General features: G+C 43.6%; 1 protein-coding gene across 15 annotated transcripts in view; it reads right to left on the reverse strand.

The window, feature by feature from the left end:
• The window catches only part of LOC143322550 (neuronal cell adhesion molecule-like), a 71,063-nt gene that overhangs the window by 33,898 nt on the left and 23,223 nt on the right, over positions 1 to 13,942 (reverse strand). For all 15 annotated transcript variants that reach the window (XM_076733815.1, XM_076733812.1, XM_076733810.1 and 12 more), the window contains exon 2: positions 7,435 to 7,522. The gene's annotated coding sequence lies outside the window, so the exon portion shown is untranslated. The remainder of the gene's footprint in view (positions 1 to 7,434; positions 7,523 to 13,942) is intronic.

Consider the following 13,942-nt stretch of genomic DNA (forward strand, 5'->3'; position numbering starts at 1 on the left):
ATACAAATCATTTCCCCTTCGCTGCTCTCTAAAAGGACTCACCATCCAATTTCAGACATAGAGGACACAAACAATAGTCCTTTCAAAGTGTGAGAAAATCAAATCATGGTCTTTTTTTAATGAAAGACACAATCAGGAGTTAACGCGTTCAAAATGGTAAACAAGCTCTGAAAAATACATTTTATTCTCATCAAGACTCAACACAGGATCTACGAGTTATTATGTAAGATCTGCAACAAGTCAAGCAGAGAAACAGCTGAAGAAGAGATATTTTGGGGCAGCAGACGATGCCAATTTATCAATCAGAAGCATGCACGCAGACTGCATCAAAACAGTAATCAATCTTTCACGCCATTGTTTAATTTGTATTTGTTGACTTGTGTTTGTTTTGCTTTCAATGACCAATTTTTATCTAGTTTTTTTTTTAAGAGGAGAAAGTTGCAAACATATATTTTTTAGCACAGTTATGACTGACAAATTAGCACGTTGCAGAAAAGAGAAAAGCAGCACATTTTTGCATTTGAGAAACTGGACGAATGACTCAAAACGATTAATAATAATTAGCCACATTGTTAGAGATAAGCATCTGTAAACTGATGATTTATTCATTGACTAATAACTTCTGCACTATTTCGACATGACATTTGGAGATAGCTCGATCTTTTGTCTATTAGACCTCTACATGCAGGAGCAGTGAGAGCGGTTGCTGTTGAACTGGACTCGTTCTATGATTACGTTTTTATTCCTCAACATAAATTGCAATTCCTTTTAGTGTAGTTTATGATTTCATGTTACTTTTGACTTAATTTTATTTGTCATCCTGAAAAAAAGAAGTTTTGTGCAAATGCAAAATGACAATATTAACACAGAAACAGACAAAAGCCACAAATCTCCATGTTTGCAAAGCTGGAACCAACAAATGTTTGGGGTTTTTTGCTTGATTTAACGGTTAATCTACAGGTATCATCAAAATCAATAAAAGTACGGCGTTACACTTTCACTTGATTTAATATTTGAGATATCTCCATCACTTGCAGAGTCGCTCTCTTCCTGCAGAAGCAGCGTCACAGTACTTGCTGTTAAACTAGACAAATGCCTTTTCTCCAGCCTGTTAGTGTATGAAACCTGAACCACACAGAACATAATCCACATAATTCACCAAAACTCACACCACACATGCAGAAATGCTGCTTAATGTGAAAATAATGTGTGTGCCAGCCGCACTGATCCGAACACTCTCTTTCAGCCAAGTCTGAATGAGCTTTGATTACATTGGCTTGAGCTATGGCCACTCTATTTCACGAGTCAGGTTTTCATATGCTAAACTCAACAAACAGCTCAGGGGAAGCGAACAATTCATCAAAGATAGCCCTGAGTCAACTCCTCTGACTGTATGCGAACTGAAGAGTGGCGCTGTGAAATTTCCTTTTAAATCTTCCCCATTCAAAGACTTTTGATGGAATTTGATCTAATTAAGTTCCGAGGCTGAGAAACTTGTGATATTTTACCAAAAAAAGAAACAACAGGGAGAGAGATAACATCTCCCTTAAGCGAATGGAAGATTTTTTTTTTGTCGGCAAGTAATTGGGTGACCCCATTTTATGCGAAGCCCTGCTTTTTGTGAAATTAAAGAAAGAATTGTGAAGATTAAAGAATACAAGGGAAAGCCCCTGGTGGTGACTGACTGATGGTGACTGTTGGCGCTTCACCAAGGCTTAGTGTGAACATGTTTCTATCTGTCTCTTGGGTCTGGATGACTGAAATGTTGGCTAATGAGCAATAATGATACTAATGTAGGACTTAGCTTTCTCATAAAGGAAGTCCCTTTATGTGCTGTAAAACTCTCTCTGTGCAAGTTGAAGACGTGACATCGAAACTCACCAGAGACTCAAAACTTAAAAGACGCTTCCTAGTGCTACAGCTTAGAGATTTTCCCCATTACATTCATCACTTAGAGAGTTTGAGAGTGTTTCCAGTGGGTTTGGTGTTTTACCCAGAGGGCGTCACAGCTCAGACAAACAGCGCTCCATCCTTACAGATCGTCTGGCCCCATCAGAAATAATGGCCCCGACAAGAACTGCTCCATCAGCCCTCATTTGTCAAACGGTGATTCCGGAGGAAACACTGCTCCAATTTAACACTAACAGTCCGCCCGGCTTCCGCTAACAGCCTCTGTCCTGTGTCTGTGTTTGACGGCATGAGACCGGTCGCTAATGCATGAGAAGTGTCTGCTGAGTGTTGGATAATGGCTGGGAGAGGCTTTTCTGACTGCTTCTATCTCTCAGTGCAGGTGCAGTGAAAGGCTGCTGCCAGGAGGTGGATAAGGTGTGTGTGACTCGCCTCCGCTGAAGGACACCAGGGGTGTTTCAGTGTGTTTGTGGCCCCAGGGTCAAACATGACAGATGAATGAATTGCTGCCTTAACAGATAATGGTACGGCATCGCTGCTGGAACCACCTCACCCTCCACTGTCAACTCATAAAGAATGAACAAATGCATTTTATGGTCACCTACATGAAGCACATTAAACTGTGTGTTTCAAACACAGGTATACACTTGGTCATTCATTAGTAGGGCTCAAATTTGCTCATTTACTAATGCTAATATATATGAGGGAAGGATTTTATACTGGATTCAGCTTCCAGAAAATGTAATCATGAATGCACAAAATTCTATGAAATAAAATCTGTCTGCAGAAAAACAAATATTTTTAGACAGAGACTCGATGTAATTTACCAAGCAACAAAAATTCAATCACATAAGTCTGTATATAGCTTGCTATTTCAGTGCGCTTTCACGTCTCGTATTCATCCCATTTCTTTCCCCTCTCTCCTTTTCAGCAGGTACTGAGAGAGATTTCTCATTAGAATTGGTTGAGATGCAGGTGAGCGAGGGGTTACATCTAAATTCAGCCATTTGTATTCCACCACAACACCTGGGGAGCAGGCTGTTTATATTGATGAGCAGATAGACTTGGCCTTGGACCAGGACCCACGCCTAACAGCCACATAAATCATTTTGTTTCTTAGAGGCCTTTCCAAACAGATAGATCCCACCAGCTTATGACGTGTGAGGACAATCCTCTCTGTCCTGAAGCTACGTCGATACTTGGAATCAGACTAAACAGACCTCTGGCGTTCATAAACAGTGTGAAGAAGGATTCAGAGGTGTACCAAGTAAAAAAAAAAGATGAAAGAAAAAGATGTTTCATCACGCAGAGACAATAATTCTGTTCTTTGAGATAAAATATTTGGCTTGTACAATTTAAAGTGAGCTAAAAAAAGGAACATTAAGGTAGTTGACTGGTTAGGATTTTGAACCATAAGGAGGGCCACGATAACCTGGGCTCTATTTCCTCTACGATCTTTCTGTCTAAACAAAGAGCAGAAGCACTAAGGGAGAACAGACTACATGCTCCGTCCTCTAAGGCTGTTCAAGTATTCTGTCTGAACATCTTTTTCTCTGTAGCTCAAGTGAGAAATCCAGTTCCTTGAGAAAATCTTAAACCAGCAACAACATCTTGGAGGCAGGAAGTGGATGGCTCCATTAAAGGAACAGTTCAACATTTGGGGGAGTACGCTCACTGGCTTTCTTGCAGAGAGTTAGATGAGCAGATTGATACCACTCTCGTCTTTGAATGGAAAATATGGAGCCAGAGCGAGGAGATGATTAGCGGAGGACAGCTGAGCTTCGCTGGCTGCAGGGGGACACAGCGAGCCTGGTTCTGTCCCAGAAATCCAGCATACAACTCACTGTCAAACTAACCAAGATATAACATGTTCCTCTCTGAGTAACATGCTGGTACTGTTCCTTAGACAGAGCCTGGCTAGCTGTTTCCTGTTTCCAGTCTTTATGCTAAGCTAAGCTAACTAGCCGCTGGCTTTAGCTTTATATTTAGCATGCAGACATAAGAGTGATGTCAGCCATCTCATCCATCAGCAAGAAAGCCCATAAGCGTATTTCCCCAAATGTTGAACAAGGTACTCTCAGAGAGTAACAACAAACTGAAATAAGCTGACTGGCCGCAACGGCTGGATAAAAAGTTAAACTGTAATACTGTAAGAACTAACTTGCTGCATTGGATTATAGACAAATAAATACAGAGGAATGAATACGCATGCATTCAGTCAGTGTCAGTGAGGAAAATCTAGACCAGATAATTGCAAATAGAGGATGAGTGGTGAAGGTGGAACGAGGCCTCGAGGAAGGTTTGTGCAGGTGAAGGAAGGTGAAAGGAGCTGTGGGATGAAAAATAAATGGAGAGGCAGAGCAAGATATAGAACGCAGACTCTCCAGGCCCGTCTGCTGAGCAGTTTGTGAGTCAGTGTGCATGAAGCCGAGTTTCTCCACAAGCCTGGAAGACGAGGAAGGAGAGAAGAAGCCCCTCAGGAGGGGCCTCACCAACCACTTTCACATCACGCAGCCTCTTTCTCTCCCTCACTGTCTTTGTATCCATCTATTCATCCTTTTGTTTATTCATGTCCTTCTTCCTGACACTTTAGCTGTGTCTCTCTGCACCTCCCTGTCTCTGCTTCTCACACACACAGTTTGGTCTCCATCACTTTTGGGTCATTACATTGACTTACATTCATTTCCTGGAGACATAATGAGCAAAACCACTATTTGCCTAAGCCTGACCTCAACCTTAACCCGCATCTTCACCCTAAAATTTAATGATTTATGTTATGTCTTACTTATTGTCCTGATAAGAAAGGTCCTCACAATGCGACCATGTTAAGAGATATATGTCCCCACAAAGTGAGTAATATCCGTCCACACACACATCCACACACGGCTTCTTTCTCACAAACAGCAGCTCTTACTCGCAACACGCGCAGACAGGAGTGTTGACACAGAGAACCGTCGGAGAATTGTCAGGCTCGTATCAAAGAGACACCTAAGAAATATCTCGACGCGTTCATCTGAAACGACGTGCGCTGGGAGCAGCCCAGGGGCCCTCTGTGCGTGCATGGATCCCTCTACTCATCCGCAGCTTGTCTGATCTCAGAACCGCCGCTGCGTAATATCGCTGCTTTCTAACCACATGTGAGAAAGCTGCTGCTTCAGAGTAGACGACGACAGTTTGTGTACACTGGCATTTAAGGAAAGGAGGTTCTTTGTGAGCGAGTCAGCGGGTCACCGTCCAGTCTGTTTAAAAGTAAGTACAGACAGTAGCTGAAGTCGTTTATTCTGCATAGTGCAGCCAGAGAGCATTAAGATGAGCCACGTTTTTTATGGCTGTGAGCTCCAGCACATTGGATTTGAAATAAAAAACATGACTATTAAGTGATTTTTAAGTACTTTTGTAGTGTTTTGGGGGTATTTCTTTTCTTTATAAGCATTTTGACAGTAGAAAACAGGAAATAAGGGGTAGAGAGAAGGGAAATGACACACAACAAGCAAAGATCCCCAGCTGGACTTTCACTTCATGGTTGGCCTCATGGTTTTCTTCTGGGCCATTTTTTCCTTTAAAATATCTCTAGTTGCAAATCCTTTTCAGAAAATGGCTGGCTGGACTCTACATCTATCAGTAGACGGTTGGCATGTTCCCTGGTGTTAGTCTGCCAGGCCTGTACTGCAGCCATCTGCACTTGTCGCTTGTTTGAGGGGCTTTTTGCCTTCAGTCTGGTCTTCGGTAAGTGCAACACACAATGAGCTGGCCCTCAAATGACAGATTTGGACAATCAATAGTTTGGCCATAAAACTCCTGCCGTCTCTGTGTTGCAGCACTCTGCTGAAACTGGGGCTCTGGAAACTGTCCTAGAGTTCATCCATTATGCAATACGCACACAGTAGGGGTGCAAATGCCCCTACAAAACTGAGAGTCAGCACTTAAACCTCATAGTCGCATTTTCATTTTAAAGCGCGTTGGACTGGAGAATGCATCAGCTCACAAATACTTTGTGACTGCACCGCCTATGAAGACACTGGATTATATAATTCTGTCTCATAGATTCACAGTCAAAAGCAACACTCATGTAGAGTTAACAATATCATCTGCAGAGGTAAAGCTCTGATTGGCTGATCATTTCCCCATCCTCCCCCACTTTGCATTAAAACACACACACAAACAATAACACCAAACTCCCTGATGGCCACGTGACAGAAACCAGTGAAAGACAACACTATGGACGTCAACAGAAACCTCTGCAGCCTTCCATTGAAGGGCCTGGGACCTGAATGCTGCTGCTCACAATGGACGCTTCACGCCTCACTGTGTTTCAAACCACAAATTCAGTCGGCAGCTCCTAAGTGTGGCCCTCTATGACTCGGCCATTGAAAACTGTCTACTCAGCCTCTCTGGCCTGCAGCACACCTTCACAACAACGGCCGGCGCCGGCCGCAGCGAGATGACAGGAGAGAGACGGAAAGAATGAATGAGATCCAGAGACTAACGGTCTGAGGCAGAGGCGAAGCGAAAAGACCGAAATAGGCACATAAACTGAGAGCGAGCGAGGCCAAAAATAAAACAAGAGTAGCACCAACAGCAGAGGCGGACGAGCTCCGAGCCGTCAGAGTCCCTTAACTCTCCACTCGGCTGTGAGCGCGGTGTCCCCTGCCCCGCTCGGCGTGCCGCGAGGTGGGATCCTTCCTTCGCACTCACCCGGGCGGCGGACACACATCTCTCCATGTCACCTCCACTCACAGAGCATTAGATCAACTCCCCCCTGAATCACAGGCACACTTGAGAGAGTCAATTCTCCGGGCTCTAATGCACGTCGAGACCTCGTGCTTAAGGGAGCTACTTTAGCTCTTAATTGTGCAACTGCCATTAGGGAACTTTTCTACCTCTGCGAGCTCCATTACGACACATTATGTGTCAATAAGAGAGGAGCACAATTTGGGCTTAAGTGCTATTTTGTGATTTGTGAGTGTTGACGCCCACCATCACAGCAGTGGGCGAGGATGAGAGTGTGTTACCTTGACAACCATATGCATCAAACAGACAGTTGGACAGTGGACACAGAGTTGTTTTTTTTTTTTTTGTGCGTTCGCTGCCAAACCTCGTTGCCAAAATGGATGCCGACACAAAAACACACTTTGTTGGTGGACAAATGCCAGTCCAGCGAGCGGCGACCTTTGCCTTACAGCTCGAATAAAAGAGCAGGCATCACAACTGAGAGCGAGGAAAAGAGTCGTAACGGTGGAAAGGTCGGGACGTCGACTGGGGACGTCGCTCTACAGAGACTGTTAATATTAATGCATTCACTGGCAGGATCATACATGAAGATATTTGGACGGGAGTCCTGCCTGGCATGGCCAACAGACTGACAGCTGTGCGCGTTCACGTCCGACGGGACGGGAAGAACGAGAGCGTTTGATTCCGAAAGGCCGAGAGTTCACGCAGTTTTGGAAAAAGATGCTGGAGATGATGGGATAAGAAAAAAAAATGGAAAAATGGATTCAAAGTCTGACAGAAATGTTTCCAACTCACCCGAGCAACCAGAGTCCCCTCTCTCCTCCTCCTCCCTGGTCACTTGTCTGCTTCCTCTTCTTCTTCTTCTTCAGTGGTTTTCTTCAAACTGGTTAAACAAAAATGGAAGAGAATAACAAACTTCAGCTGTCATAATGTAGATTTCTCTGCTCTCTCCTTCTGGAAAACACACAGAACTTTGAACCCACCAGAAAGGAAAAGCCCATTTTTCTTAATAAGTTTTGCACAGCTGCAGCGTGCATATTTTCCAACATCCAGTAGATCAGTTTGTCTACAAACTGGGTCTGCTACTCCGTGTTTGGTTTATTATAATCTGCTGAAATCCTTTTCATATTGGACGTCTCCTGCTCTGTCACAGTCACACCACAGATTACACACCAGGATGATCCGACGCGAAATCTCTGCTTCTCATCAAACACTTGTGAAAGGAGAGATTTTTTTTTTTTTCATGCATAATCATCCGTGAGCGTGTTGACTCTTCGCAAATGCACTTAAAACACTCCCAACTGTGACACGTTTTGGAGGTGAAAAGAAAGCAAACATCCAAGCTGTGTAAACCAAAGTGTGAACACGGATTTTTCGAGGCAGGAGTGTGTAATCCAAACTGATAGACACAGGGGCCTGTGGCTGAGAGCAGGAGGAGAGGCACGTCTCCTCCCCTCGTCTCTCCTCTTGTCTTGTTTCAGCTCCCTGATCTCTCTGTCTCATCTTCTCGGCGCTCCTGCTTTTCCTTCCTTCTCCTATCACCTACTGTCCTCACTCCTCTCCTCTGATCCTCTTCTCACCTCGTCTCCCTTTCTGCCTTCAGTACTGTCTCCGTTTACCCTTCCTCTCCTCACTCCTCCTGGGTTATCTCCTGCTTTCCAACTCACCAAAACCCGTCCACTTTTCTTCTTCCACCTCAACAGACGTGGTATCCATGCAATTCTTTTTAGAAATAAATCGCAATTTCTCATGAAAACCGAAAGCTTCTCTCGCGTGACAAATTTACACCCTAGCTTCTCTCGACCTTTTCTTTTATCTCTAATCATCACATCACATTAGCTCTCCTCTCTGTCCTCCTTTGCTTTCCTGCCTGGTTCTCCCCTTTCCTGTCCTCTCCTCCCTTCTTCAGTGAGAACTCATTATGAGAATCTAAACATGGGCCAGAACAGGCTTAGGTGTCCTGTTCTGATCCATCCCATCCTTCTCCTTCCTCTCTAATCACCTCCTCACATTTCCTCCTCTCCTGCCTTCTCCCTGACTCTCATGTCCTCTTTTCTTTTTTTATAATATCATCAAGAGTTGTGGGAGATAATTCACGGATGTTCATCTCTACATATTTTAATAACATTTTTGAGATTGAAGCAAAGCACCAAAGTGTGTTTCTCATGACAACATCATGACTTTTTCAGTTCTATTCTATCATTTTCTTTGATCTTGTCCTCCATCATCTCCTCCTCTCCTCACATCACCTGTCCTCCTCTTCTGACTTCCTCCTTATACTGTCATGTCTAAGCTTTATATTTCATCTCCCTTCATCTTCTCTCTTCTTCTATCTCAGAGTTTTTCAGCCTCAAGGTCAGGAGCCCCCATGCAGACAGTCGTGGGAGATGATATGAAGATGTGTCTTGATATATAAAGTACAAAGTGCTCCACATAGTTTGACATGTCATGAGTTGGCGTCCCCTTGCTGTGACGATGTGGGATCTCCACATGGGGTCACAGCCCAGAAAAGGCTCAGATGTCCTGTCCTCAGCTAAACTGTCCTTTTTTGTCTCTCCTAATCTCTTTGCATTATGTTTACTCTCTTTTCTACCTTCCTATTCAGTCCATTCCTCCTTTCTTTCATGCTCAAACCTCTCCTCTCCTAAAACGCTGCCACAATGAACACAGACGCACCTTCTGGAATCGATCGGCAAAAAGATTGAAGAAGCCAATCCAATTTACTTCAAGCAAAGGCTTATCGACTTCAGTCTGCTCTCCAAATAAGAATGTGGAAGCCCCACTGAGTGCCGCCGCTCTCTGCAACACCGCACAGATACAATTGTAAACTATAAGTTTACATTAATTCTGTGTCACACAAATAACAGATGTGGTGTCTTCCATTGTTTTCTCAAGATCACCATTTTGTCTCGGCACACGAGACTCGACTCCGCAGCATCGGAGCGCCGCGGGCTTGTCTAAAAAACATTTGAGGTGTTTCTTCATGCTTCGTGTTTCCTCAACCTTTTGTGCAATTCAAACATTCAGAAAGCCTCAGCACCAAGGTGTGATCAATAACATATTTGAGAACGCTAGGGCCTGAATTTGAAAGGATCCTGACCCAGTTTTTAAAAGGCGCTGACATTCTGTACAGGCTATTCACTCACAGCATCACATCGTATTATTGCTGACACCTGTGCTGACACCATGCCGTACCACAGAACTACAGTTCATCTTGTTCAACTGCAGGACAAAGCTCGTAATTTCTGCTTCATTGTGCATTTGCAAGATATCAGTGAAACATCTGATTACAGGCGGGATCTATGAATAAAACAACAACAAAATGACCTTTCCACATCCTGTTTGAATGAGCTGAGGGCTGATCCCATCAAAAGAGGCCTCCCCCTATGACACCGAGCCAGCCGTCCCGCCACCCCACCTCTGCCCTCAGACACCACAGAGTCCAGCCGGGCTCAGTCCAGCTCGGCTGCCATGGTGATAAGAAGGGGGACGGAGACTGAAAATAGCTAAAAGATCGGATGCCGACAGTTGACAGCGAGCAGGACTACAAAAAACCTCACAGCAAGAGACGCACGGTGCCCTCAGTACCTCTGGGATAGCTCTTGTGCCACGAGTGCTGACAGACAAAACTGAGGGCTGAATCTTTCATGAAGACAGATCGCGCAGCAGCACTTTACAAGGAGAAATCGCCACAGGTAACAGTAAACACACGAAGGAAATGTGTGTTATAATCACCCTGAAACAATTCATAGTGATGAACCCACAGAGACTCTGCACTTCCTCTCAGCTCTGCTAAGAGTTTTTAGTGTCCTTAAACTCACTGTTTTGGTTTTATAACCTCTCACATCAGAGTCGTTTCCAGCAGCAGGCAGCACTTTTCAGCAAAAAAAGGTCCAATAAATCCACCGTACACTACCGGCTCACCACCAAATGTCAGGCACACAAAGTTAGCTGGTGAACATAGTGAAACATATTTCCCTCAGGAGTCAGTGCATTAGAAACACAAACAAATGCTAAATGTTGCTCCATGTCTGCAGCAGTTACAGATTACCAAGCAGTGAGCCATATCAGCTTTAAAAGGTGGAAATATATCAATGTAGCCTGTGGTGCTGCCCCCATGTGGCCAAAAAATGCTGCAAAAGTGCATCATAAATGATTAATGTTGCTCTACATTTCATTCGAGTACAACAGTATAACTGCTTTAAAGGAAATTGAAGTGATATCGCAACCCCAAAAGCAGAGATCTAATAACACATACAGACAGTATACATACACACATTGATTCATTATAAATTGGTTGTCATTTGTCACACGGATGTCTGCAGATTCAACAAGCTCACTGCAGATAATGCCAGGTAGTGAGGTGTCACACGTTTCTCTAATGAGAGTCTGTTGATTTTCTCCTCTAGGCTGTGTTGTTTTGATGTGTGTGTGTGTGTGTGTGTGTGTGTGTGTGTGTGTGTGTCCTCAGACTGAAGAAGGGGGCTCAGCACCAACATAGCGGCCTGTGGGTTTAATTTTAGTTGCCTGATGAGAGGCAGAGAGTGGCTGCAGACGACACCACTCTCCTGATGTAGCATCATTACCGCCAAAGAGGGGAGAAATAATTAGAGCCGGATCCTCTTCCCCAATGATGAATTTACATTAGGGGACACGGCTCGCAGAGTGAGAGACGAGCTCTCGTGCCATTACACCGAAGACAAGATTCAGCAGAATAAACAGCGGAAAAAGAGATAATGTGTTGATATGTGAGTGCTGGAAAAGTGCAAACCATCCATGAAAATGTTAATAACACAGCTGATTGTTAGAGGAAACAATCTTTTATGGACGTCCCACTGCAGAAAAACAGAGCTCCCAAAATTTTTGCCACACTGCAAGAAACATGCTCACCTGTCAGTTTGCCACAGGCTGCAATCAGAAGACAAAAACAAGTGGATTTGATGTTTTAGCAGATATTTTGGGAATCATCATGTGGAACTGATGATTGTTTTCCTTATTGATTAATCTGCAGAATCTTGATTAACCGATTCATTGTTTTGTGTACAGAATGTAAAGAAATTGTGAAAAATTTCCTTAGGCCCAAGGGAACATCTTCAGATACAACTGGCTGTCACATAAGAGAAAGAAAAGCAGCAAATTTTCACAACTGAGAATCTTGAACTGGGGAATATTTAATAATTCTGCTCGAAAAATGACTGAAACGATGAATCAGTTATCAAAATAGTTGCTAATAAAATGTTATGGCAATTAAATCAGCTATTTGTTTAATTTCTAATCGATTTTCTTTTAGTCTATGATCAACAGAGAAAACAGACCTGACAGCTCAAGGTAACATCATGTTTTCCATGACCAGCGGTCTATAACCCAAAAATATGTTGAGCACAATAAAATAAAAGAAAGGAGAGCAGTGAATCTTCATGTTTGAGAGGCCTGTACATTAAATATTTAGCCTTTCTCTTAAATAGAAGGTGACTAATCGATTAATCAAATCATGCAAGAGGTTGGACTGCGGACCTGCAGATCACCAAGAGCATCACAAGCTGAACTTTCTCCACAACAGGTGGAATGAAGCACTCATTAATAACAGAGAGAATACATCACCTTTTGTCTCTGTATGTGTCAATACGTCCCCTCAGTGTGTGCATCCGCTGTGCGAGAGCATAACTCAGCTGTCATAATCCCAGTGGTTGCGTATTCCTCGACGTGTGTGCTGTGACTGAGTGACAGTAAAGAGAGACGAGCTGATTCCCTCACAAAACCGCCCCCACCCCCTCCATCACACCCCACCACCCCTCCTCCCCTCCTCTCACGTCCCTCCCCTGACCCTCCCTTCCCTCTCACAGTGGGATTAAAACAACCTTTTGTCTCTCTACAATAGGGGTTAAACATTTCCTGGTATCACATGAACAGCTACCAGAACCCACAAGTTTACGGGTGGCTTCGAAAAACACAGCATAAAATATTCAACAAGTTATTTGTTTTGTATCAGACGCAACCGTCGGCGGGATGAGGCGATGACAGAACACAACATCCTGCGATGTGAATTTGGCAGAGCATAAAAGCAAAATTGACACTGTAACTGCATGTTGAATTAAACGGCCCAGTGTACACAAAATAACTGTCAGCTGCACTGATTGCGCTCGAGTCAGTGCAGCTTTCTAGATGTTCAACAGAGGGTGGAGGTGGAGTAAAACCAGCAAAGCTAAGCGAATAGAAAGGAAAAGGCCTGAAGGCACGTCCTAAGGACTTCCTTTCCCATACAGTGAGAAGCCAGAGAAAGTGCTCACCTACACTCAACAGATGTCCCCATGCAATCTAATCTAGTTGACTCAGTGAGGGGAAGCTTATTTATTGCCGACTCCTCACCGGTATTATTGCAACCCATTTTAAAAGAATGGATGTGAAAAAGCTCTTTGACGTCCGTTAGCTATGGTTGCAGAGGACAACAATGGCAGGAGCTATCCCTTTGAAAGAGTCACTATTCTCTGGGCCCGGCCCTAAATAATGCTCCTCTCACAACAAAAGCACAGAAAATGTAACATAATCACCCTCAAAGCTCATTGTCCGTCACACTGAACAATGACTTAGACTCCAGTATCTAAAAAAAACATTGCTTTTTACACTTTTCTCCCTCTCAGCTGAAGCAGTGGAAGGTATATTTTGCCATGTACTGCACTGTAAGTATAATTCTGAGGTACTTAACTTTTACTGCAGAACCAGTATTAGTACAAATTGCTGAAAACGCTTCTGCAGTTTTACTTGCAATGGTGCATTTTTGCATTGTTATATTGGTACTTTAACCTAAAGGTTATAAGGTTTAAAGGCTGTTTTTCTACACAATACACATTTCTGGTTTCAGACTATTCCACTGATCTACCTGTAACTTGCCAAGATATGCAGCAATGCGGTAGAAAAGGCAGGGAAGAAGAAGACTGCAAACAATTAAACGTGCATGTAAACAACGCTGGATTAAAAATACTTTGTTTTATGAGGAAGGAAGTGTATTCATTTATCAGAGCTTAACAATTCACCGAACTTGTATATAAACAAAACTTTCATTTCTTTAAACTCCGCAGGGCCCCTTTAAGGAAAAGATGTGAGCACCTCTTAAACCACTGCTCAATTGTTTCCACTTCTGTTCCTTGCAGGTTTGGGAATAGCCACTTAATAATCCCACAAAGGCATATGAATTCTGTCTGCACCAGTGGGACACGCTGAATGGCTTCACAATGGTCATTGTTGCACGCTACTGCGAGTATTTAATTTCCACCCACTTACCGTGATGAAACCATCAGAGCTTCGT

Source organism: Chaetodon auriga, chromosome 6 (genome assembly GCF_051107435.1).
Source record: "Chaetodon auriga isolate fChaAug3 chromosome 6, fChaAug3.hap1, whole genome shotgun sequence".
Taxonomy (NCBI): domain Eukaryota; kingdom Metazoa; phylum Chordata; class Actinopteri; order Chaetodontiformes; family Chaetodontidae; genus Chaetodon; species Chaetodon auriga.